The 27605-nt window shown below is 43.2% G+C and overlaps 1 protein-coding gene across 1 annotated transcript in view; it reads right to left on the bottom strand.

Annotated features, from left to right (window-relative positions):
- The window catches only part of MRTFA (myocardin related transcription factor A), a 96583-nt gene extending 69727 nt beyond the window's left edge, over positions 1-26856 (bottom strand). Inside the window, exons 1-3 of the mRNA XM_085225921.1 lie at positions 26701-26856; positions 18174-18237; positions 8506-8767 (exon numbers count right to left, since the gene is read on the bottom strand). The gene's annotated coding sequence lies outside the window, so the exon portion shown is untranslated. The remainder of the gene's footprint in view (positions 1-8505; positions 8768-18173; positions 18238-26700) is intronic.
- Between the last annotated feature and the right edge of the window lie 749 nt (positions 26857-27605).

The following is a 27605-nucleotide window of genomic DNA, read 5'->3' as shown; positions in this document are numbered from 1 at the left end:
TGAGAGAAGTCAGGCTTTCAACATGTAGTTCTCTGCTTATTCACTACAGGCAAGTTGGAACAGCCCAGAATCAAGTTACAGCTAGGAGAAAAATGAATACTCAAAGGGGAACACAAGATGTGTAGTTTGCAGAAGTAAGGTCCGCCTCTTGGTGCTCTGTAAGTGAAAGGAAGGGGGGAGGAAGGGGTCCGAGATATAAGAACTGGCAGTTTTTTCCCCTTTTAAAAGGGAACGATGACGTCTTAAGTAGACTTTCAATCCCCTAAGGGACTCTGTTGATGAGGCAACTTCATTCCAAGGACAAGGAGACCCACTGTTAACATAAACATGCAGAGATCCTCAGCATAGAAACAGCGTGGCCAAAAACACATACATCCTGCTGACAGATCAATCACTTTTGGTTAACCTTCATCTGTCGTTTTTCTCACTAATTGCATTGTTTCCCTGTCCCTACCAAAAGCCACTGCTGCACACTAAACCTGAACTGCTGTAACAAGGGATTAGAACTTCTATCAAATGAATGGCAGCGTCAGTTTCTTAAAAACAAAACAAATAAGCAAAACAGAGAAACAAAAATATTCTTTCTCCCTTATACTTTTCCCATCATTATGGTTCACAGCCTCTATCCAACCTGTCTACAGGTTAAAAAAATGAAGCCATTTCCCATATTCAGACAATTTGTTCCAAAAGATTTGGGATAGTGGACAAAACTCTTATAGTTAAATATTTCTTGAGGCTAAAACCTAAAAATAGAATTAAGTCTTTCCTCACTAGACAATTCTAGCTTCTAACAGAAAGGAAATTCAATTTCAGTCTCTAAAGAGTCTCAAGTAATTTGCCCAAAAGACAGTTTAATTATCTTAACAAACTAATTCCAATACTCCTGTCCCCAGAGCAGTTTTGCCTTATTCCCCCATCATCCCCAAGGCTCACCATCACTTCTCATTAGGTCATCTGCCCGCAAGTAGCTGCATATATTTGCACCAATAGCCCAAAATACATTAAGCCCTGCATAAAAGATATAAACCAATTTTGACATTTAAAATCCTTTTGAGCAAGTAGATTCCCTGGTCTTCCACAACTACATTCATGAAAGTGAGGAACTGGGTGCACAAAGCTGCTTTTGCACTTTGCTGCCCCCTCCAATCTTAAGCAACCTGAGGGATTCTCTCACAGTTGGATGCAAGAACTTCCCCAGCAGCTGCTTGACAGCTGTGAGAAGAGCAGAGCAGGTTTTAGCAACACATCTTCCTTCCCCCACACAAAGACGTCTGGGGCTTCAAAGGAGGCTGCAGCAACTCATTTGGTGACTTCAACGGCTACAGGAAAATCCCATGCAGTGATGATACTGTAGTATTAATCTAATTTCCAAACACTTTACATCAATAGCATGTTGTAAGAGGAAAAAAATCAGCTCATTTGAGCTTGCCATAGTCAAACACTACATATGCAGTTCTAGATTCACAGTTTTAGATTTTGCTATCGGAACACAGCAGGCCTAAATGTTAATTCTAGCTGTGCAATCCTTACGGAAAGGAGCTGTAGTGTCAAACTGTATCCTGAGAATGTAAAGACACTCATCAGCAAAATAAGTCACTTGAACATCCATTGTCATCATATAGAAACAGACCTATCGATGAGGGAGGGGACTGTCCCACTGTCTACTGCACGGGTGTGGCCTCACTTTGAGCACTGGGTGCAGCTTTGGGCACTGCAGTAAAAGGACATAAGACTATTAGAGAGCATCCAAGGGAGGGCTACAGAGATTATGACAGACCTGGAGGGCAAGATGTATGAGGAGTGGCTAGCATCCCTTAGTTTCTTAAGCCCAGAGAAGAGGAACTGAGAGGAGGCTTCTCCAGTGACAGCAACGGGGTCTGATGGAACGGCATGGAGCTGCATCAGGGGAGGATCAGGCTGAGTGTTAGGAAAAGGTTCACCAAAGGGTGATTGAGCTCCTAGGGTAGCAGTCACAGCACTGAATTTGCCAGAGTTCAAGAGGCATCAGGACAGTACTCTCAGACACATAGAACAGTTTTTGGGTGGTGCTGTGTGGAGCCAGGAGTTGGACTCTATGATCTTTATGGGTCCCTTCTAACTCAGGATATTCTGCAATCCTATGATGTACAGCAGAATATACACTTTTTTTTTTTTTTTGTGGTGATGTGTGGAGAACAGGATGAACAAAGGGGAAAGAAACTTCTTCCTGCAGTGGGAGGATCATTACTTGGCTCCTTGAAGAACGTACACACATGCACCATCAGTGACTATAGACAGACAGAACAAATTTAAAGCATTAGCCATCACAAACCAGAATAACATTGCTGTACAGAAAGAAGCAGACATTCAGAAATCATGCAGGAAGCAGACATTTTAAAAGTCTGAGAAAAAATAATGTGTGACAAATCTCTACTAAGGAGTAAGTATGTCCTGTCATTTTTGGAGTACAGCCAACACACCTCAGACTGTATCATATGCATACCCTATTGAAAACTAGGAACCTTCCTGGCCACAGAGCAACTCTGGCATTGACCCAGAACCTCCAGCTCCATTACTGCAGCACAAAGCACAACGGCAAGGTTGCATAGGTAATTTCATATTCATAGTATTAGCAGAATGCCAGGTTTTTTAATATTCAACATAAAGGTAATGAGTGCTGCTGTAAGCCCACAAGAAAGGATGTTGCTAATTTGACCAGCAAGAAGATGAAGATTGCACAACCTCCCATCTTCTACCCAACATTTCATCATTACACTTTGTGGTAGCGCACTGATTGCAGAGGAGAGCTGCAGTGCACAGAAGTGGCTCACAGTGTCCTAACAGAAATGAATTATAGAAAACTCAGAGTTTTTCATAAGGAAAGCCACACGTTACAGAAACAGGCTGTTACCAAAGATGAGATTCAATTGACCAAGAACCATCAGCTATTGTGAAAGGATGTGAATCTTTCTTTCAAAAGCATGAAGCAGCTGCTCATGGCTTAAGTAGAACAGAGTCCTGCAGAATGGCATTCTCCCTTCAAAAAAAACAGAGATCTTTTCATAAGTACACTTAAAACAGCAAAAAGAGACCTTACTTATGTAAACAAAAAAACTGCCCAAATCTGGGTCTGACCTGTTCAGGGAACAGTTGAAATTCACCCAAAATAAGTGTTTTTATTAAATAGGTACCAAATGCTATGTGTATGTGATCACCCAGCAGCCCTTAACCTTGAAAAATCAAAGCCAAACTGGAATAAGAAAGAAACTGAAAAGGAGAAACATAGGAGAGAGGGCTATTACACACCAGTGACTGGGGAAAGGCATTACAATCATGTCAGCTTTATCAGGAACTAACAAAAACTGCGTTGAGAGCTAACTTACTAAAGCCACCACATTAAAGCTGCCTTTGGCATTACTCCCTCCAGGTCAACTATTCCCCCATTGCTATTTAAAAGTTTGTTTGTTTTAAATATTTCAAGAGATTACCACTTCTCAGTTGCTTAGTAGCTCCCACCAGTAACAGGCCAGTCATTTCCATCATGCTCCGACTCTCATAGCTCTATCAGAGATTTTCAGACAGCATACTAAATTTATAGTCTCCTGGGACGCAGTCTCTTAGAGCAAATCCATCCAAGATAGACTGCTTGTTTTTATTCTAACAACCATTCCACTTACTCACACAAAAGAGAAAACAGCCAGCCTCCCTGGAATGTGTGTGAAGGACAGATCAGAGAGAACTGTGCATTTCCTGCCTCAATCCCTTTGTTACAGACTAAAGAATCTTCCTCCTATGTAAATTGATGAGGCAGAAATCATCACTTGGTAATTAAGTGCAACTTTGAGTCACATTATTCCAGAAATCCTCTACACTGAGAAAATGATTTCAGAATGATTCCATCTGTAAAACACTCCTTCCACAGGAATAAAATGCAACTCTTGTTGATAAGCACACATGCTTACCTTCAAGTCACAACAAGCACTTTTTAAAAGGACCATTATGTCATGATTTTAAGATGACATTATCTTTTTTTTTTTTTAAGTAGCAGTTGCAAGACAACAGCTATAAAATTTGCAAAAACATCCCGAGTTACATCTGGAGGTATTTTCTGAATCTGCCTGCTCAATATGACAATCCAGGACAAGAGGAAGGAGATCAGAACACATAAACTAACAAAAGAATTATAGCAGCAATCACCCACACAATTCCTTGTAATAAAACCAGGTGCCCTGATACTTCCATATTTTAACAGTAAACAGACTAGGCACTAAATCAGCTCCTTAGAAACAATTTAAAAAGTTCCATGCTGCAATTTGTAAGCGGATATAAACTCCATCAGCTTCTGTGGCACCAATTAATCGCATGCTTTGCACAGCACCAGGTCTTCACTGTAAAGGGAGTACCTTCAGATACCTAAAGCACATGCCTGCTGTGTGACTTCAAGTCATACTGAAATTCCACGCATTCCAGTCAGCCTCCTTCCCCCAGCACACATGGTACTTGGGTGAAGACAAGCATCCCAGATCAAGTAAACCCCAAAGAACTGGCAGGCCGGTGCAAGTTTTGTCCAAACCTGTAATCAAAATGCAACAGATCATTCGAAAGAATGTTACCTGACCTTAAAGAAGCCAACAGAGAGAAGCACCACGATTGTGGCAGACTTTTAAAACACAAAGCTTTTCATGAGCTCAACGCAGAGGTAACTTTGAATTCATCTGGGGAAAACAGTGGCTAATGAACTAGGGGAGTAAACATAATTTAAAATGAAAGCTAAAGAGATGGATGATCTTGATTAGAAATGACCAATCTGCCTAAGATTCTATATTTATACTCTGTTTTTTCCTTTTTTTTTTTTTTGTAACCACATTTATCAGGACCCTTACTCTCAGCCCAGCCCCAAGGGTCTGGAAAAGTCATCTTGGCATCTCTGCACGTAACTGAAAAAACATCAAGATTCTTAACAGCTTCAGATAACTATGATGACCTTTTTTGGCTTGTGTAAAGAGAATGAGTCAGTCACTGGTAATCTCTCAGTTTAAGAAAGTAGTGGGATCAAGGCATCAATGAACATGGGTAAAAAAGGGAAAGAAACTCAGTGCGAATTTCAGGTTAAAAAAATCATCAAAAAACAAAAAGACCAATTAAATGACTACACCTTAAATGATTCATTAAGCTTAATGTCTGATTAGAACCTCGTAAATGTGTCAAAATATTTTATGAACACCTTACCACATATGGCTCCCTTCCATTAAATTGACAAAAAATGTTTCTTATCTACTCGTTATGTTTCAGTACTTCACAAATACCCTTACGATCTTTTGTCTCATTTTAATTTAGTATAATTTAATAACAACAACCCAGCCAAGATTTTTAAAGCCTTTACAGCCACCCACCCAAGGACCTACAAGGATAAAGCATAGCTGTGGTAAGAGAAGAATATGAAGTGGAGCTTGGGTCTGAAAAACAAACAAAATAAAAACAAATAAGAAAACACAAAGGTACAGTCTGGAGCTGCTCTCCAGCTCTGCTCAAATAAAGAAAAAAGAATTTACTGTCCTAGGGCATGCAGCAGCATGTGTATACAGGACTGCACCCCTAGTTCGCCCATAGGATATACAATCTATGATGCTTTATATGCCAAAGAATTCTCTATTTTACCTCAGCTAATAGTTTACATTCCAGAATCATTGCCTGAAGTAACAAATTCAGCAAAAATCCATGTATCCTTTTTCTACAGGTATCCACAGATAAGGAAAGCCTTCTGTAAGCGGGTTGCCTAAAGGGTTAACCTGTTAGAGCAGTTCAGCCTAAGCAGTTCCTGCAGCTGTGAGTCAGCAATGCCTGTCTAGAACTGCGACCAGGAGACCCTTTGACACAGATAGGCAGCTTCCAGCAAGTCTCGGATTTTACCATCTCCTCCCTTCCCACCACCACTCGTCTTCAATCTTCCTCGTACTTGGAATTTGGCAAATTGTCACGGAAGCAGTTTCACTGCACAAGATAGGCTTCTGCGACCATTTAGGATCGTCCAAATGTTCAGGCAGATTGCCATCTCAACTAGCAGATCATCTCTAAAGGTTGTTGAGAATGTTTGAAGCCAATGGCACAGCAACAAAGATTCCTCATAAGCTCAATACTTTCAACAAGTATGCGACTTTTTCCCCAAGGTAGCTGAAAAGTTCCCATTTAGGAGAACTAGTTATCAACTCAAAACACATCAGCTGTGTTTCTCAGCAACTCATTAAGCCAAGTCTCCTTTTATGTTGTGACAAGTTTGCAGATAGCCCCATTTCAACAGCATTTTTCAGTCCCGCAGAACTTGAACAAATGTATACACAAGCAGCACATAACATATCACAGCCTGGTAGAAAAGTACACTGTATACATCTGAAGATAAGGTCAGGTAGTCTGCAGTAGAGACTTTGGACTTTATGCCTTGTCTGAAAAGCTGCACCTCCAACAGTACAACAGCTGCTGTTGAGCTGAGCACTGATAGAGAAGCAGCTCTGAAGGGACCCACCTCATGAGTCACTTCCGGGAATATCCTCATTTGCTTTGGCAAAAGGTATGTACAGAGCTGCTCCATTTTTTATATAATTTTTATTTATTATTTATAATTATTTATATAATTTTTAAACCCAGCTGTATTTCACCTATTCCAGTCAAGCAGGCTGGCAGCCCACAACGACAAAGCTTCGAGGTTGAGCCCAAAAAAACAACATTTTGATAGAGAAGAAGAAAATCACCAATTTCTCTAAAATTTTCCCAATATGCCATTTTTTAAACTATCCAAACTACTGAATTGTATATGGACTTTATGTTTTCTGTAAAAGAATATTCTTTTCTCTAACCATAACAAATGCTGTTTTGTCCTGGCTTTATCTATTCAAAGCGCTGTGACAAAGTTCCTTTCCCTAAGTAGGTATTCCTATCAGTTCCCAGTACTAGCATCCCCTTACTTTGTGATATCAAGAATAACTGCTTGTTCTCCTTCCCGGATCCTTTATTATGTCTCCTTCCCTGTGAAGAATCCTACCTCCACTAAATTCCCATTGTCACATTCAGTTGGCTGGCTGTCGGGCTTTGGAGGCAGAGAATCATTTGCTTTACCCATGCTGCCTTCAATCCCTCTACCATGCTCAGAACTACTTTCTTTAAAATTAATTAGAAACATCGCCTTGCCATCATAACTATAAAACATCCAAGCCTATCACAAGTTAGAATGTGCTGTGATCAGAGTCTGCCATGCTGACTAATATTCCGTTTTATTTTCCACCACCACCCTTTATCCTCATTGGTTTTCTTTTATCTTATAATTTGAAGCCTGCATACATTAACGACTATTAGCTTTTTGTTCTGCACTGCAATTTCTAACTTCTCCACTTTTAAGGCCTTTGAAGACGACCACAATCACAGAACGATGGCATAATGTATATGAACAAGGAAATTTTTATACTGTCCTTCTGGAAACAATATTTTGGGTTGAAATTAACTCTTCCAACCAGCAAAACACTAATAGACTTTTCAGGGAAGGACACGCTCAATTTCTGAAGCCAAGGAACCAAGCGTGTCAAGTGTGGTATCCCTCCAATCTAAACTACTTTTCTAAAGTGCACATATTCCATATCACTTTATCATAAACATTAAGTACTGGCTATAAAGCCACTCTACAACTCTGTAGCATTTTCAATACACTGTGACATGCAGCCCATGCACATAATGCCTAACACTACACGGCATTCAGAAGTTTCTAGCATCTTGCATGTACAGTTGATAACAAGCAATTCACACTACAGCAGTTACGTAATAAGCCCTTCATTCTGCCAGGAGCCACCAACACATACCCTACGGGGTAGAGTAAAGAGAGATGATCAAGAGGAATTCACAAACAGAAGCCACCTGTTACCAAATGGTTTCATAAGTTTTACCAGGATGTGGCTGAATACACAAAAGTTTCATGGCAGCCTGGAAATCCTGAACTTCACACAGTTCGTGTTCTCGAAATGGGAATTTTGGTCACCCAGTGACTGTTAAAGGGATTCCTTTGTTTGCTGTCCATGCTGTTCAACCACAACTTGAGAAACGTGTTGGCCATTCTCACGCTGGGACTTAGAGGGCCTAGTAGGATATTTCATTGTTAACTCAAGATCTTGTCCCTCCTTCTAACAAGTATGACAGAACTCTTCAGATGCTCGCGATGGGAAAGATTACTCACCCTTGGTAACGTATAAACCAAGGTGGCCAAGAAAAATGTACAGATCCTTGATGGCTCTAGTCTGAGAATGAGCTAATACTTCCTTTGATTCTCCTCTTGGTCTTGCAAACTTTTAGTCACCACAGATCACATGAAAGTTGTTTCTAGTGTTTATCTAATACAATAATCTAACTGGTTTCATCAACACCAGATCATTAGTTCTTCATATGAATAAAATGCTTTAAGAAGCAGCACTGCCATCCAAACATGTACCAGATCAACACAACGGTGCTCTCTGTGAGCCAGCCAATGGAGCTCACCGTACCACTTACCATTCTTCCTTTCGCTGAGCGGAGGAAGATTGGGGTTTCGGCCATGGTGGAGGCTGAGGGTCAGCTCGGGCTGCAAGGAGAGCTCCTGCAGCTCATTGGCAACAGCTTCGCTCTGAGGGCTGGGGGCCGCCGAAAGGGACACCAACACCGGCTCATCGTCATTTTCGCCAGCCCCTCCTCCGTCCAGCCCATTTCCAGCAATGACGGAAGGGGGCAGGCACACCACACCGGAGAAATCCACTTTGGCTTTCGTGATGGCAACCTACAAGACAAATCACAAAGTAAATGTCATGGCAGAGTCCCAGCCCATACCTTCAGTTCACCGGGGCACCTCCACACTCTTGAGAAACAGCCTCTTTAACAGAGTGTGCGTGTTATCATTCTCAATTGAAACACATCCACTAACTGAAACCTGCAGAACACAAGTTTATAAACTTGCTTATGCCTCCAACAGGGTCACCACAGAAACTATGGATGAAAACCACAAGTTAATATCGTTCACTTTAAAACTAAAGAGAATGTTAGCTGTTACTACTTTAGGAATCAAATCTTGAGAAGACTACAACGGTAAACAACATGGATTGTGTTGGTCTCCATACTCCAGCTTCTGCTGAAGTCAGCTATCTAGAATCTTAATGAACTCTTGATGACTCTCCTTTCATATCAGCAATGCTGTTTTAACAGGACAACTGTCAATATGAAATCCAGCCAGACAAAATAAGGCTTCAAAATATACCTGGAAGAACAGCTGAATACAGCAAAGGAGGATTTTCAAATAATGTAATTTGTATTTCAAAAAATAATTCTCTTACCCTGCTCTGTCCTGTCCTTTTACTACCAGTGAAAATGAATGCAAGAAAAATATCCTATATGAAGTATACAGAAAAGTTTTTCTGTCTAAAACAGCCACAGTAACTGAATTGTGCAATATATAAGGGGGTTTAAATAATTAGCAAGCAGTTTTGATTTTTTCTTCTATATACTTCCTTAATTCTTTAAAGAACTATTTAAAAGCCGCCACCATGTTAAAATTCGTTTATGTTCACTCATTTAAACAGAAACAAACCAGCTGGAAGTCTCCGATGGAATGGTTACTGTGTTAAAGTCTAAACAGTAACAGAGAGTATAAGTATACAAGGGCAATCATATTTGGATTTGATTAATGAAGGTGAAAGGTTCCTGCTTCTTAGTACACTGCTCCTCTGAAGCCCAGCACTACCACAGCCATGTATCAAGCAAAGTTTTTCCAGAGCTTCAAGATGGAGGCAGAGCTAGCTGCAAAGAAACGAAGTAAAAAACATCTGGACGATCTTCCAGAAATCACTCACAAAGTACCAACTTGGAGCAATATCTTTAACAACACATTTCTTTAATTAGAAATCCCTCACTTAATGCTCCTGGTTAACATGCACGCATGTGACAACATTCAACACATTAATAGCTGATAAAGTAGTTTAAATAGTCATTCCCCCTGCTTCAGTTTTGTACTTCATTTGTTAGCAATGTTTGCTCCATAACGCACAGAACAGAGTTTTAAGTGGAGGTACATTTGTCTCAAAAACTTGTTCAGTATACACGGGGTGCAACAGTAAGAGTTACTGGTAATGAACACATGCCATTTCATTCCTCTTGTCAGACATTCATTCCCAGGACCCGATGTCATGATCTGAGGAGAAGCAGGGAAAAGAAGGGTGGAGAGGAAAAAAAGAAAACAACAAAAACCACTAACTGAAGCTGGTGCTTGTTATAACAAAACAAATGAGACTGAGCCAAAGCTTACTGCCATATGAAGTATTGGCATTTCTTCAGTCACAGTTTGGCGAGAATGTGCCTGCCTCCCTCCTCATACATTTCCTGTCCAAAGCAAATAACGCTCACATCCATTTGAGAGCAAATTTTAACGGTAATCTGCAATGAGAATAAAATGGGCTGGTGCTCTTCTTCTCTTTGCAGTGGATACAGAAAGCCCAGAAGCGCACGCCCTTCAGCTACAGACTTGAATTGTTTGGTCAGCTAAAAGAATCATTTCGAAGGCTGCAAAGAGTCAAATTCTGTCCAATAAAAGTGACCCCAGGCCCTGTCCTTGTGGTGATGGGAGGCCAAAGGGCTAAAAGAAGGAGTCTTATGGGGGCTAATGCCAATCTGTTTTCTTAAAGGAGATGTGCTGGAGAAAATTTGGCCAGTGCCAAGTGATGGCTAGGTCAGATTCTGCAGGAGCACAAGGGCAGTCAGGTCTGAATCAACAGACAGGTGACTGGCATCTAACACCCTCCTCGTAAGGATTAAATGGCAGGATTTCCACCATAGAAAAGAAGTTCCTTCCTCTTTCCACAAGGGAAAAAAAGAGAATTTTAAATAGCTCAAATACATGGGAACTGCCTAAGCTAAGAAGATAGAAAATGGACCTAGGAACTCGTGGCATGCTGAATTTTCTGCTAAACAGGAATACGTAAAAACTAGGAAAATCACATTTCAAACAACATTTTAACAACAGCTGTAAAATAATCACTTTTCCTAATCTACTTATGGCTCCTTTATGTAAAGGCACAGTACCGTGCTACAGCAAAAGCAGCCCAGCTTACTTCAGCCATAAGAGAGAAGAGGGCAGGAGATCGGCTGTGGCACAACAGATTGCTGCACCTGAAAAGGGGCAGGTTTCCTAACTCATGAAGAAGATGGAAGAGATGGAAGGCATCTTTTTAATCCGGGTTGGCATGTCATTCAATGTCTGTCCACGCTGAAAGTAACGCAGCTTAGAAACCCTTGCTGTCCCTTGCCTGAACATTCATTGTTCCCCTTCCACCAAGTCCTCTGTTGCACCAGCAAGTAGTGATGCTGCTCAAAGCTAAACTGAAATGAACTATGAAAGGAATGAAGAAATCCTGCATCCTCCACATCCTCTCCCATTTCTGGCCAGGATAAAGATCTGCAGAAGCACACGGATCGGGTTTCTCATTGGTTTATCAATGTAAAACCCAACCTTTGGATAACCCCTGATAAATCAGGTCCCTGGTACAGTGTGCCATGCAGCCACATCAATGCTTGTGCCATCACACCACTGAGGACAGAACCTGCCTACATTACTAGTACTTCCAAAGATCTAGCCACTACCTAAGGGAAAAAGAGCTTTTTTCAGATCAATGCCACGACTCAACAATATGCAACATATCCCCATTTAAAAAAATAATAAATGCCTGTGGTCCACCAGACTATAGAAAATGTTGTAACTGGGGGCGTTGATTTTGGTGTTCTCAATTACAAGTCTGATGAGGGCATACAGGGATTAGGAAGATGCTTTGAGGATTTATAGCCATCCATGTCTCATTGGTTTGAAGTCACAGATCTCCTGTGAAAGGCATGGAATCCTTCTCTGTAACCAACAGCAAGGCTGCTATTAGGCTTCCCAGACAGTCATATCACTCTTAAAGTGTCATTGTAGAATGATCAATTGGTTACGCACACTAATATTTAGAGCCCAATTAAAATTTTAAGATGTTTTTTGTCTGTCATTTTCGAACAGATTAGAAATTTTCCCATAGAGAAATGTTCCATACCATAAAGATCTTTAAATGAGTCATGCAGAAGCTGATGGACAGCCTGTAAGAGCAAGCATTTCTTCTACTCCACGAGGGTTTCAGGGTGAGCATTCTCAAGGATTCAGATCTGTTGCTAGCCAGATAACCAGATAAAGCATTTTGCTGCGTTGCATGCAGCTGGTTCTAGAACATGAGGCTATGATCCCCTAGATGTAATATCAGCTTAAGCAATACTCAAGTCCTCCACTGTCCAGTTGCTCCTTTCTGTCCTTGTGCTACCTCTTTTCCAAATGGAGAATCAATTCAATTTGATAATGTGTTTTTTCTGGGTTATTCAGAAGAATCCATTTCCCACTACCAACTACATACGCAGCATATCACCATAAGGCAGGGACAACAGCAAGCTCTCAGGAGCCAGGAGAGCTCACATTACACTGAAATACATACATAATTTTCATCCCTTTCTGACTTTCAGAAGCATCTAACAGTCTTCAATTTCAGACAAACACGGCGGAGTCATTTGTGAGCAAGGCAGAAGATTAAAAACCATATCCAATGTGAAAGTTTGGCAAAAGATCTTTATAAAAATCAAATTGCTCTTTATAGGTGCATCCTCTTGCCATCCCAATGTCATTATCACACCAAACACACAGTAAATCTGATCAGCTTACTCCCTGGTGATAAAAGTACTCTACTTTGTGTTCACCACATTACAAAACTACTTACTGATACTTCTTGCAGAGCTGCTCGTGCAGAATCCCTAAAGGATAGCTCAGCGCCAACGAGGTGATGGAAAACAACACAGATACACGCAGCACTGAAACCTGCCTGACTTGCAGTGAGTTAGCTCATGCAGCCAAGTCGAAAGACGACTGGGGGGTGGTGGGATGGATACTCAGGATTAGTTGCCTGCCGTTTTAGCTCCATTAATCAGCCCACCATAAGGCAAGACAAGCATCAACATTGGCACAAGCAATCAACAAAGGCATGCATCCAAGACCACCCCTTTTGGCAAGAGATTGCATACTTCAATTTAGTTTTATCGTAAGACCACATCCTCTGATTAGACACTGCACTGACATTGCCTATCAATGTCCAGCCTGCTCATTCCTCACCTCCCACTGGCCAGCACAGGCTGAACCAGATCAAGGAACTGATCCAGGTTAAACCTGACCTGGCCACGCAGATACAAATTGGTAGTTGTAATCTGCACCAGTTCCTGATCTGGTCTGCCACTCAGCCACGCAACTGGGCTAGAATGAGAGAGAATGGGGTACAAAAAATGAAATCAGGATGGCTGTTTCTGGTAAGAGTACATAAAGCGTTATGTAGTTCACCTGTCCAACACTCACGATGGACAAGAACACAGGCACTAAGTCTTTATGCATTAGACTTCTCGACTTCAGCAATACTCACATGCTCATGGTGTAATTAACATCTTGACAGGGAGTGTTTAATTGAACCAAAAAACAGCACCACCTTCCCTAACATGAAGCCTCAATAACCGAAGTAAAAACTCCAAGGAATTTAAAAAACAAATCAATAAAAATCAGGAGGGTACAGAAGAAAAAAAAAAAAAAGAGGAAAATGCTCAGCATAATTCCCAAATCAAGAAGGACACCTCCATAAAGAACTCTCTCGTTTGCATTTTGGGGGCTGAGTTGTCAGGGTAATGGCAATTTCCTACCAATTTAAGAATTGCTAAGCAACCTCCAGCAGCTAACAGCAACAGCTTGTGTGTGCAACTGGGTTATTTTGAGAAAATAGTTTTCACTTTCAATTTAAGAGCACCCTTCTTCTAAATGATCTTGCCAGCTGGGATCATCTGGTCAGGAAAAGAGGCAATCTTAGGGCAAAATGGCTTTAAGTGGCTGCTGTTTGAAATGAATAAGAAGGGAAGTCAATGATGTGTCATGTCCAAAGGCAACTATACTCCCAGGTATTACACAAATAAAAAGAATAACAACTAGAAAGGATAACTGATGCTTGCAGCAGACATAAGCCAGAATACCTCATTAGTTTGAGATGCTGCAAGGATCAGAGTGAAACCAGTCAGGTGATTCTCTTTCTCTTCAGATACCAAAGAAAAGTCACAAACAGACTGACCTCCAAGATTATATCATTAAGCTAATGAACAAAACTACAGAGTGCTAAAGAGGGATCTTAGATTATGGCATTTTAACACATACACAAAGGCAATTCACATTGAGTTAAGTGGGTCAGGCAGCTTCCTACACTTTCATACTAAATGGGGGGATTGGGCAACAACAGGCAAGAAGTAATCACATTTCTTCTGGATTAGAACCAATAATTTGAAGGTGTAAACTGTCCATTTTAGCATTATCACAAGCCACTATCCTACAATGCTTCCATTAAAAATCCAAAGTTTGCAACACATCAACAAAGATGTTGATAAAAATGGATGGGTACAACTTGCTATCTGAAGCCAAAGAACACTGAATCTGTGCAGCGCCAGTAACCCTACAGTGAGAGAGGCCAATTTTGAATCACCATGAATCACCACCAGAAGCCTCTACACTGTTGCCTCCAGCAAATCTATCACTACAAGAGTCAAAAAACACGTACAGGCTAGCAAGAAAACAGCAAGGAATCTTATCAGTCAAAAAGCAAGAATATCTGTATAGAGATGTTAGGACTTGAGAGGAAAAGGATCCAAAGAACACATCTAATGCAAAGCAACAGCATCCTAACTGCCACTGCACTGCTAAGGGCCTGCACACAGCCTCCCATACGATTTTAAAGACCTCTCATCAAGAACCATATTTCCCATGCCATAAATATTTTCTTCGTAAGGTACTAGCCTTCGTTCTACTCAGGCCAGCAGTGATAGAAGTCCTCAAGAGGTTTTCAAAAATTGTTAACAAACATTCATTTCTTAAAACCACAAATTACCGGCCAAGAAATGTAGTTTTGCATTCCAGATGTTTAAGAAATACTTTTCATGATTCAATACACATTTGGAGGAAGTTGGTGGCTTTCAGGCTCAGTGGAACTCTGGCTACACTAAAGATAATATCAAAACTAGATTTAAGAATCACAATGGTATTTATAATAAACAATCCTTGCTCAAAAAAAAAAAAAAAAAAAAAAAAAAAAAACCACCTCCCCACCAATTTTAAGAGTTCTTATTCAAGCCCGAAGAATGAATAAGGCAGACAGCCTTCTGCTTTCAGGGGACACTGAGCCTTAAACCATTGTGTCGAATTCATCACCTAGTTTGTGAGAGTAAAGATAGCTACTAAAGAAGAAACAACTTTCTTCCTTAGGTTCAAAGAATGCAAGTGAGGAAAAAAGACATGATGTTCCAATCTCCTGCGTCAGTGGCTACGCTGGTATATTTTAGGTGTTGGTCATGATATAGCTTAACTTGATAGCTAAAAGGAAACCAGCCTTCTCCTACTGAGCTCTTGGATCCTGCTGCTTCTCTTCTGCCCATCTTTTCGTACACCTACAGAGCGACTCCGGTCAGCTGAAACAGCGGACGACTAACTCTGCAAAAGATGAGAAACCATTCTCTACAGGAATCATTTAGCTACGTGCCCTGTGGCTGCACAAACAGCCAACTCTGATGCAAAGGAAGAAGCAGGAGTGCACAGTTGCCTGGAGGTTTGACCAGCCTTTGCAACAGCAGCTTGCTGAAAGATCAACTCAACGGTAATGTCAAAGAGCACACTTAAACATCCAAAAGCAGTGCCAACTTAAGCAGTCTGCTACACATTCCCACTCTCATACCTTCCTCATTGTGAAACTAGCATAAATCTTATGGAGACAACATGTACTGGATCAGATGAAAAATAAGCTAGCAAAAACCACTTATTTCCAGGAGGCTCTGTTCCCCAGAGTGGCTCACCATGGCCACAAAATAAGCTATGCCTGCAAAACAGAGGGAGCACTGAAGGGGAGCAAGCTGTTCAGGCTAGCACTGGTGCCAAAGAGATGCATGAACAACTGTGGAGTGCTCAGAACAGGACTGTCCTATGCCTGTTTTTCAACACCTTCTGCTGATTTTCCTGCAACTGTCATTGGTGCGTTTTTAAGTTTTCCCACATGTAAGAGGCAAGGCATTCCTCCTGTCCCTCCACAGGGACAAGCAGATGAAGCTAAGGATTTGACCCAGACAGCAGTGAAAGGCATGTGGCAACAGCAATCACTGGCAGCAAGAAGGCTGCAGCAAACTAGAAAAGAGAATGTTGAAGGTCTGTGCCACATACGAGCTTCGATTCAGGAATTTATGGCAGGAAAACTCAGGGGCCGAGGAGGAACGAAGGAGCTCGTGTTGAATATGCGCTCAGGGTGGATTTGAAGGAGAAAGTAAGTGGACAAGAGGAGTCTGGAAATAAGACTTCCCAAGAAACAATAAGCTTTCAAACTGAAGATTTTAACTTTGGGACAGAACTTCAAGTATCTAGGGCATAACGGATGAGTGACTTGGGTAAGGAGGCTGAGATAGCTCAGGGAACTAATCTAGCCTAACCAAAAGGAAAATACATTGTAAAAGAAAAAAAGCCATAAAGGAAAAGTAGTCTCATTTCAATCAGTTCAGCTCCCCAAACAGTCTCATGGTGCAAGAATTCTTAATAGAACGAAGAAGCAGACAAAACTGCAGCACTTGAACTATCCTAAGGAATTTATGGAAAGGCTTTCTGGCAGTCACTTGTGTGAGTAAGAGGATATTTTAACATTGTACCTACTTCAGTGTGATCATGCATTACAATGGAGAATATAGGCCCATGTATGCATTGCATTTTCCCATTTCATTTGTAAATTCTTACTTGCTATGCTTCAAATCCAGTGACTACAGCCACAAAGCAGAATCTCAGTGTGCTGGTTCTTGATGGAAAGCTATGCCTTGAAAAATGGTTGTCCTCTACAACGCTAACTATCTGAAACCTGGAACCACAGGTTCATGAGATACAATATAAAAATTAAAAAAACCAAACCCACCAAAACCAGAGGAACAGGGCCCACTGACAAGCAGCAGCTTTCAGTTAGCCTACGTTCGGCCTACTGTGAAACCAAAGCCTGAAACAGACTGCAAGAAGTTTTCTGACCCCAGCTGCATTCTTTACTCATGACAGCATAGGCTGTCTACAAAAATTAGACCAAACTGAAAGGACTTTGCTTCTCCTCCCTATCAATGCAGGCTGGGTGAGGAATACAAATTTCTTTGAATTTTACTGGCACCTCCTAATGCAGCTAGCTTGTGTGACATTCATTTAAGTGGAAGTCCAGCAATTGCAACTGAATTACCAGGTGTTTTTATTACCTTTTTTCCCCTGTGAGGCCTGACTTTCCAACCCCAGCTTTCTCCACTACTGAAAAATAGATTTTTCTTCAGTAATTCACACAGAAGCACACATCAATACTGCTGCCTTGTCTAAGCTAAGTAGTTTATTGAAAAGAAATCTTAAATACTCAAGAGCTGCTTCCTGACGCATAAATTTAATGGATGTGGGTAAAGAATATGTCAGGGTGATGCTGGTGTAGAGTATTGCTACTGCTGCTGTTGTTCTTTGACAACTCAAAGCATAACAATTCAACTTCCCCTACAGAAAAAAAAGACCAACATCTTTGAAGCAGCAATACTAAAAGCCAACACAGAAAGGACATCTAGAACAAGACATGTTCCAGTGCTAGAATAGATTAAAACATTTCCTGTTCTTTGCTGTAAGACTCAGCCTGGGACCACAGATAATGTCTGAATATACCATTCTCTTCTTTGGACTGTATCATGGTAATCTCAGACACAGCTTGGAAGACACCCCAATTTTACAGTATAGTGCAACTGCCTTGATTAAATCAGTCCAGATATACAAAAACCATTATAAAAAGACACACAGGCAGAAAAGTTTGCAATACAGTACAAGCTAACCTGCAACAAGCAGGACTAATTGTCAAGCAACAACAAAAGGGCCACAAGAGTACATTTATACTCAACCCTACAAAGTCCTCACTGGGTAGTTGATGCTGCCCAGCGCTAGCACAAATTCAAGATACTCCACCTTCAGCACACTACTAACCTTCACAATCAGTGACCAGAAGTAAATTTCAGTTCAGCACATAAGAACAAAAGGTGCAGACTGAAGATAACAAAGGGAACATAATACGTACCTTACTCAGAGTTCCCACGAACAAACCCAGCTCACTTCCATGCCAGCAGCTCTCTCTCCAGTCACTGAAACGGAAAACAGGACACATAATTAGGGATATTCAAAAAACAAACACACACACACAGCCCATTCTTGCCCTTAAGATTTAGGAGTAAGTCATATCTGGGTCCCTATTTTCCCATTGCCTTTAATTAAGCTGGCATATTCCAAGAAAGTTGGACTGAAAATGGAGACTGCCACGCTGATATACACATATCCATGCTCCTTCCACAGCAGAACTTGTACTGCAGTACTATTGGTATGTCAGTTCTGAAGAATGCATTGTTTGAGATTTACCAAGCCAGAATACTCAGCAGATGATACACTCAATCTTCCTGTCCTTGTACCGACACATTTCCTCAAACACTGGATGGTAGAAGTTGGACACTGTTATGACTAGTTTATTACGCCATGTAGTCCAGCCAAATAAAAACAGGGAAAGATTAGAAAGGAAAAAAAAAAGGAAAAAAAACAAAAGTACATTCTGTAGATTTGCCAAGATTGCCATGGGAGTCCTGGATAAAGGGGAGAAGAGAATCATCCCATCTCAAAACTTCACAAGTGTACTGAGGTAGCACAACCATTTTTCTTTGGCAATATTTTTTAGGATGCATTCACAGCTTGACTAGAAAATAATTACTTCAGAGGCTCTGGAAAAGCTCTTTCAAACAGCAATATAAAGGGGTCAGAAGTTGATGTGTACTGTAGTTTCATTTCTACTTCCTTAGCCACGTTTAAAAAAAAAAAAAAATCACAGGAAGTTTTTAATATTGAGTTTCCATTCCATTTTCACCTCTGGGCTTTTCAGACTTCAGGGCTTCCCAGACAACAGCACCACTCACTCTGTGGGAACACAGAAGTGTAGTTGGGATGCTAGAATATCCTGTCAATAGCAGGAAACAAAAGAAACCCAGCAACATCCCCAGATACAAACTTCAGATCTAAGGGGCTTAACATAAGCTTTAACTGTGGCTGGAGTGGGGAGAGAAAGAAAGAAAAAAGAGAGAGAGAATGAGCTGTGCTGTATGACACTAATATGTGAAGGGATAAAGCCAATTACACTGATTGGAGTGAAGAAAGAACAACCACAGCTAGATGCTTGGATAATCAGAGTATCAACATTTGCAAGAACCCTCTGATATCAGTAATGAATTGCACATCTACTCGGCCAATTCTCATCTCATTAACAATTTGTAGAAGGAATTTACAATACTGATACAAAGGAAAGACAGTCCAGCTTCAGAAGCTTTCCTTATGATACTTTTCACTGAGAAAGGTTCGGTTTTTCTTTGAATAAAACACATCAGCACTACATTAATCACAGCTCTGCCACAGAATCAACAGGTCATTCTGCCACCTCTGACAGTACTCAGCAACAAGTAATGTTTAGAATTATTTCCAACTGCTCAGTTTACTGTGGGAACCCAAGGCGAGAGTTTTTGTTTGTTTGTTTTATAACGTAAAGCTGCCAAATTGATACAACTGTAAGATATAAAAGTGAAAGAATGTAAAACCTTATAAATTTAAACTGTGCTTTTTAACAGAGCAGATCTTAGATTTCCTGAAATGCAAGGACATTCCCAGAGCTTTCTTCTGACAGCAGTGAGCACACACCATCAAAATGGAGGTACTGAATGGTGGCTTATGATAGAACATTGTGGTTGTTTTTTTGTTTTATTAAACCACAAATTATCCGTGACTGAATTTTTTTTGTTTGTTTGGAGGACCCAAGTGCTCCTTAAAACACTTCTCCCATTTGAAAGCACAGAGAAGCGAAGGGATGCATTTCATTCTAAGACTCCTGCTGGTCAGTCCCTAACTTCCAGTAATCGTGGCTCACAGGATAATCTCTTCCAATTTAAGACTGCAGCAGTGCTGATAAAGCTGGACAACCATCACATTGCTCCAGCTCGTTTCCAGCACTTCAGATCCATGTTCTCAGTCACTTCCTTGCCGCAGTTTATTTACCTCTCCTTACTTTCTAACACTTCCAGGATCTTCGGACACACGATGAGGCCAATGATGTCCCTCTTACATGTAATCCTCTGGGACAGCCTGCATTCATCCTTGTTTCTCAGCTAAGAACTAGTTTTATCCCACACACTCCGGACAATAAAAGGTCAATCTTAAAACTTTCAGTCCTATTTGCCAAGGAAGTTCCTGCTCAATCTAAGCAGGTGGTTAAAGCATTGCAAATACGATTTACTGCTGTCAGCTGAACCCCACACAGGAGATAAACTGGCGTGCCACAGCCATGGACAGTCACCGACCTTCTCTCTTAATGAGCGTGCCATTCAAAATAAGAGATGCTGCAGAATACCAGCTTTATTGTTAACCTTACTCAGTCACCCCATCCCCTGGAATTTTAATCTCACTTGAAGATGGAACAACACAGACACACTCTGCCTACAAATTATCAAGTCAAATTTTACAAAAATTGACCAAAGCAGCCCCACAACTGTAATGAAAATGAGCTCTCAACTGTTCCTTCTACTTTACAACCAGTGAGTAAAGATTCATCTGATAACTGAAATATTTTTTGGCAAAATTCCACAGCTACACTGCTTTTGTAGCCCTTTGATTACAGAACAATCAAAACACTCCTCCAGCCCTCCTTTTTCCTCTGACTACAAGGTCAAGGCAGGAAAATTCTACCGTCCTAGATTTTCTGAAGAAAAAATAGTGTCATCTCCGAGAAATGCAGAAGTCTCTTCTTGCTGATAAACTTCTCCATCCAGTGGAAATGTTTATACATCAGTGTTTACATGTTCAAGCCAAATGGCTGCTATTGCAGTGATTACAATGGCGTATGGCCTTCACTGGTGTCTTGGGGTTTGAGAAGTTCAGAAACACACCGACATGATTCACAAGCCTGACGTGACCACAGTGCAGAGTTCAGAGCCCATCTTCAGCAGTTGGGTTACCCCTCGGACAGAGGCTTTCAAAAGATTCCTACTCACGGTGATCTGATCCTGTAAAGCAGGTCTGCTTGGACACGTGGGAGAGAATTTAGAGAGACGGTTATATTCGGGTTAACGTTAACTTGGCTGGCCCTCTCACCTAGGATTGAAAACATCATAAACTATGCCCATTGGACACGCTGCGATGGAAATAAATCTAGAGGCTGCAATCACATACTCCTGGCAAACTTCTTATATTGTTATAAAATCGGGGAGGAGGCGGGCAAAAAAGCACGAAATCATCCAAGTAGAGCCCATGGATGCTTCTGTAACAGTTTCCTTTCGGAGGAGAGAAAGTTTCCTTGTAATCATCGACAGAAAGTGAATCCTGTCTGAACTTTGCTCAGACCTGTACCTTCCCGCTTATAAACAGATGCAGAAAGAATGAGTTCACCATAACATGGATATGGCTGCATGTAAAGGATGATCTCATTTGAGCAAGGCTAAGCAGGGTGTCAGCCGTATTGATCCACCGGGCAATGAAGACATCTTCAGTGTCTCTACTGAGCCCTGGGAAGGGCAGAACTGGAAGAGCTGCAGCATTCACAGACTGCTCCCTAGCATGCCTGCAACTAGTCACAACTGTTACAGGAAGCATTACTTTGAGGCTGACCCAATCAGTGATGCAGACTCTTGTAGCAAAACAAACTTAATTTCACATAACAAGACCCGCTGTTTCAGCCCCTAACTCCCCTAACATGGAGGGCTCTGAAGACAGTGTGTAGTCAGCACATTTATTTGTCTCGATGGAGAATGGGAAAATAGATGTATGCACTTTACTACGGACCCATGGCAGAGACAGCAGCAGCAGCAGCTCCTGACTACGTCCAGGGATGGGAAAGCTTTTATTTCAGTGGTTTAGGAACTTCCACAGAGGCAGTCCCCCGCAGTCAGCTGTTTACAAACAAGCTGCCAGTGCACGCAGCACCGGTGCCGTGCTGCTTCTGCTGTGCTCCATAAAAGCCCAGCTCGTCTGGATCAGCAGAGGCAAAGCGAGCTGAAGGAGGGAGCACAGCTTCATTAGGAAGGATAAGTAGATGTAGCTGACATGCTGGTTTGCAGCAGGAGAGCAAAAGCAGATAAATGGCACGAGGTCAGGGAGCAAAAGAAACCCCCCAATAAAAAGCTCAGCTTTCAAGATTTACAAAGACTCGTGATTTCGTATTAATTTTTACATTCTGACAGGGTTGTGTGCCTAAATCCAAAGTGTTTCTTCACACAAAAATAACGATATTGGACGCAGGCACGAAAATGGGAGAGGTAGGGAGAAAGGAACACTGCGGAAACTTAATTAATTCCTTCAGTTCCTGAAATAGAAAACAATCCCATTTCAACAACTGCGGCACTTTGCTCACTGACAAACTCTTAGATTTATCTGCGTGGAAAATAAGCATCTCAGATCAGGGACAGAACAAGATGAAAGGAAAACGATCTGCTGCTCCTGGCACTGTTTCCTGCTGTCTGCAAACACTGCGCCATGCGGATGCCGGGTTGCTGTGTTCACTGCACGCCTCGTTTGCCCTCCACGAGGAGGACCCGTGTTTAAAAGTCTCAACACATTGCCTGGCCTCAGTGACATGCCTAAGCCTGGTAATGTAAACTGTCCTCACCCCGATGCCGTTCATTTCCCTCAAAGAAGCCGCTCCGCAGTGTTTGTACTCCGTAAAGCACTCACAGGAGGGAAGGTGAAACGCACACACCAACCACACACTAACTCCCCAAGCACCACCAGAGCATCCGACAAAAGAGAGGCTGCGATCTGCTACCAGCCCATCCATTCCATCTATTTGTCACACGTCCATAAAAGAAGGCTGCCAGGGACAGTTGTAGGCTACGGTTCTTACAGCGCTCCTTTTAGCTGCAGTACTTTCTCACCATCCCTGCAGCCCTTCGCTCGGCTCCAGCTCTGCGACCCTTCTGCCATCTCCCAGCACTGACTTTGGGGGCTCAGGGGGAGCAACAGAACTTACAGAGGTTGAAAACAGGTCTGTGATGCAGCACAACAGGCAGCCCCCAGCCGCACATTTCTGCTGAGGAGACAGAGAACAGTGGGGGAAAAAAAAAATAATAAAAAAGCAGATGGGAACACGAGCAGCCTAAGCCAGCCCCAACACCAAGACAGACGTCTGTGTAACCACATCCTCTGTTTTCAGCCTCGACTCAGCAATGTGTCCAGCAGGAAATAATTAGATTTGCCTTTCCCCAGAGTAGGTGTTTGACGGTTTCAGGCTGCTGAACAGTTGCTTTTTCTGCTTCCTCTTCAACAGGAAAAGACACTGACCCTCGGGACACGGCTGATAATTCTTTAAAGGAAGAGTATTGCATAACCGTAATAAGATGTACTAATTGTTGTCTCTTTTTACACAGAGGAAATTAGCTGTGCTCTTCAAAAGGGATCTTAATCATGCGACTGAGTTACCAGCAGTAAACAGACACTGACACAGCCGTGTTCTGTCACCCAGAATAGAGGAAGGACAGCTGGCCATACAGAGTAAAGGGACAAAACTCTGGGAATTGCTACAAATTGTGCTTTTGGGGAGAAAGCATATATGGAGACAGCTCACACATTCCAAACGTGTGTAGCAATTCATCTTGTGATAACGTATGAACACGTGCTAAGAATTTATCTGCTTTTCCTCTCACATCCAATCCCTTCTGATTGGATGTTCTGATCCTCCCCTACAACTAGAGCTGCCCCCACCAAAACCACACAGCGACGTCATCGTGGCTCAACAGTGCAGAGAATCCAGCAGGGCTTCTCCATTATTATTATTAAATTAAGGGGTATTTTGATTGCCTGTGTCATCTGGAGATTCAAAGGTGAAAGGGTCTATGATGATGCTGCTGCTTTATCATATCAGCCTAAGTTGGAGCTATAAAACACAGTCACGAGGAAGCATTCCTCCTCAAACCCAACAGTTTCTTCTTATTCCCATAATCAAGGGGAAGAAAATTCACCAGTCTATGAAAAACTGCTTTGGATGACTGCCACGTTCTCTTAGCCCACGTTAAAATGTCTCCTGTACTCAGTCTCTTTACACTTTATTTAATGTTCCACTCATTGCATGCGGACTTCTGTGGGGCCTTTTCCCTGTGTGACATCAAGAGTGAAGATGTTTTAGTTTGAGTTAAATAGATGCAGCAGCTGCTTTTGCCACAGCTGGAATCAGGCAACGCAATGCTACTCACATTTGGTACACAATGCGATGCCAAGAAGCCACAACTGGCAATATTTCACTCTTCTCACAGATTCACTCGAACAGGCTGCCCAAGGAGGTTGTGGATGCCCCATCCCTGGGGCTGAGACAGGGGAGGCACCCCTGGAGGCATTCAAGGCCAGGCTGGATGTGGCTCTGGCAGCCTGGTCTGGTGGTTGGTGACACTGTACATAGCAGGGAGGCTGAAACTAGATGATCATTGTGGTCCTTTTCAACCCGAGCCATTCTATGATTCACATTTGGTATCTAAATTGTAAATGAGAAGGGACTCGGTGTGTTAACGTCTGGAGATTAAGAAGGGAAAATTGGAAAATTTGTCCACGTGTAAAAAGCTTATGGGATTCCCTTTCAGCCCAGAGTCTCTTTCTCCTTCTAGCAGAAAGCTCAAACCTAAAGCTCAGAAAAGGAGCTCACAGTCAGCTTCAGATCATATGCTTATTTTTAAATCTGTTTTCAGATTCTATTTAATCACAGTTATCAAATCACTCATTTCATCACTGCATCAATCAGGAACAAATGGGTGCCCTCTCATTTGCTATTCAGAAATTATCCAGTTGTTTTTGGAAAATACAAGAGCTGCTCCAAAAGTAATATCTCCTGTTTTATAATGTTGGCCCATGACATCAGAGGCAGACATTGGTGGTACAGCAGTGTGAAGGTTGAACCTTCACACCAATATCTTGTCACATTTTGATGCTGTGTGACAGAGGGCAGAAGAGAGGCAGTCAGACAAAATGGCATCTCATAGGAAAGCGCATATGAAGTAAAGGTGTGTTACTAATTCCCCCATGTGGGAAACATAGCACACACTGACACTCTCTGATGCTTGCGGAAGGCAACCAAACAGTGGATGTGTCCACAGAGAGATGGAGAGGTGGTGGGTGGTACGTTTGAACAATGGCAATAGCAACAGCAACCTCCATTGGTGTGCAGCATGGAGGCTCTTGTTCATCGCTGGCCAAAACGCATTGCTAATGGTGGTAACTATATTGAAAAATAGCATTTGGTAGCTGAGAATTTGCTCTATCAAACAGTGTTATTGTGCTACTTGGATCTGTTATGGTTTCCATGGAAATAAATAGGAGCCACTACTTTCAGAGCAACCTACGTACTCAGTAAGACTCAAAAGCATTACAGACCTGTCAGTTCTGGGGTATGGATTCTAACAGTGTCATTAAAACATCTTACTGGTGGCAGAAAGGTATACTTTGAAGTCAATATTGAAAGTTTTTTTTGTATTTATCACTGAATGGTTGGGTTGGAACGGACCTCAAAGCCCATGCAGTCCCACCCCATGCCATAAGAAGGGCTGCCACCCATCCATCTCAGCTGCCCAGGAACCCATCCAATCTGGCCTCGAACCTCCACGGATAGCGAATCCACGACTTCTCTGGGTAAAAGGAAGTAAAACCAACGTGAAAATAACATCAGTGCAAGTCTGGAAAAAAAAAAAACAAAACAACACAAACCCACCTACAGCACAACTAGCTCACGCTGAATGTCAAACGCAAATTTAAAATAAAGGCAGAACTGCACACTGAATTTCCTCAAGGTTCCCAGATTTAAAGGGGAAGGCTGTGAATGCCTCCAGAACGTATTTTCAGCTGAGGGCAGGTCGGCGTGCGGTTCCGCAGCAGAGGGCCTGACGCTGTCCGGACACGCAGGACACAAAAAGGAAGCGGTACGGCAACATCAAACCTGAAAGTCCTTACTCAGCTCACTCGTCTCGATTGGCAGAACCACGCAGGACCACGTTAGCACCAAGTCTGCGTGATGCAGAATAAAGAAACACCGACGCAGCACGCGGGAGGCCTCGGGAGGGTTATTTTTACTTAGGAAGCGGACGGCCCGAGCTTCCATCCGTGTGCCTGAAGCGACACGCCCCTCTCACACACGATCTCACTGCGGGATAGGGATGCCTCCGCCTCGGAGCGCCCTGAGCGCGCAGCTAAGAGGCGGACGAGCATCGCTGGGAAAACGAGCCCGGCGGAACGCGGGCACGGAGCGGCGGGAGGGGCAGGAGCCCGGCACACCGCTGTCACCGCTCCCAACCCTGAAAAAGAGGGGAGAAAAGGGAGGGAGAGCCCCTCCGAGGGGGAGTGGACAGGGAGGGGTCGGCGCGAAGCAGCGGCGCCCACGAGGCGGGGGGCTCAAGGGGACTCGGGGGGGCGCAGAGGGGCTGAGCGCCGCGCCCTCCGCCGCCGACGGCCGCCCCGAGGTGAGGCCCCGCGAGCCCTCCCCCCACCCCGCTCCCTTTCTTTGCTGCCTGGTCGCCTGGCAGCCGCCGGACGAACCGCAGCTCCGTACTCACCCGCTCACGGCTCCATCTCGCCCCGAACCCGCCCGCCTCTGGCGGAGCCGCCGCCCGCCGACAAGGCGCTTCCCCCAAGCGGGCAGCCCGGCCTCGCCACCGCCGCCCGGCGCCTCGCAACCGCGGAAGCGCCCGCCCCGCGTCTCCCTGCCCCGCAGGCTCGGCCAATCTAAGAGGAGAGGCGCCGGTGAGCGCCACGGCCGCCGACCAATGAGCTGCGAGCACCTGGGGAAGCTAACGGGCCCGAGGCAGGCCGAAGGGGCGGGGCGGAGCTGGCGGCGCCTGCCTGACGGGGCGGGCAGCCAATCGGGAGGCGGGATGATGTCATGGGGCGGAGCCTACCCGGGGAGGTGGAGGCGATGAGGGGTGGGTGCTCGCCCTTAAAGGGCCAGCGCTGAGTTTTGACACGGGGTGGGAGTGTCGGTTTTTCTTTTTTGGGGGGTTTTTGCTTGCTTGTTTGTTTGTTTTTCAGTTAATGTTTAATGAGCTCCCGGGGATGAGGGTCAGGTCCCGAGGCCCCCACACCTGTGGTGGTGAGGGGACAGGCATTGTGTGTCCAGCCTGTGACCTCTAGTGGCTGAAAACATTGGGATCACATTCTGAAACGAAGAGAAGGGGCCGTGAGGAATTTGCAAAATAATTAATGGTGTGTGAGGGAGGAGGCAGCGGCCTGTCTGTGTCCTGTAGCCAAAGAGCCGGAGGACATGAGACAACCACAAAGCAATGTGCATGAAGTAGTTAGGAAAAAATGCTCGTGCCACATCTAACATACAAAGCTGACAACACAGAGCCCGATGGCACAGGAGCATGAGGGAGAACCTCTGGGCCTATGGTGCACACATAAATCTCAGCTGTAGCATAATTCTCCACACTGACAGGGTTATCCCTCCAGAAGTGGTTCAGTG

The sequence above is a fragment of the Meleagris gallopavo genome, chromosome 1, assembly GCF_905368555.1.
Source record: "Meleagris gallopavo chromosome 1, MGAL_WU_HG_1.1, whole genome shotgun sequence".
Classification (NCBI taxonomy): Eukaryota; Metazoa; Chordata; class Aves; order Galliformes; family Phasianidae; genus Meleagris; species Meleagris gallopavo.
Note: the sequence above shows the minus strand (reverse complement) of the source record. Positions and strands in the feature narration are given on the sequence as shown.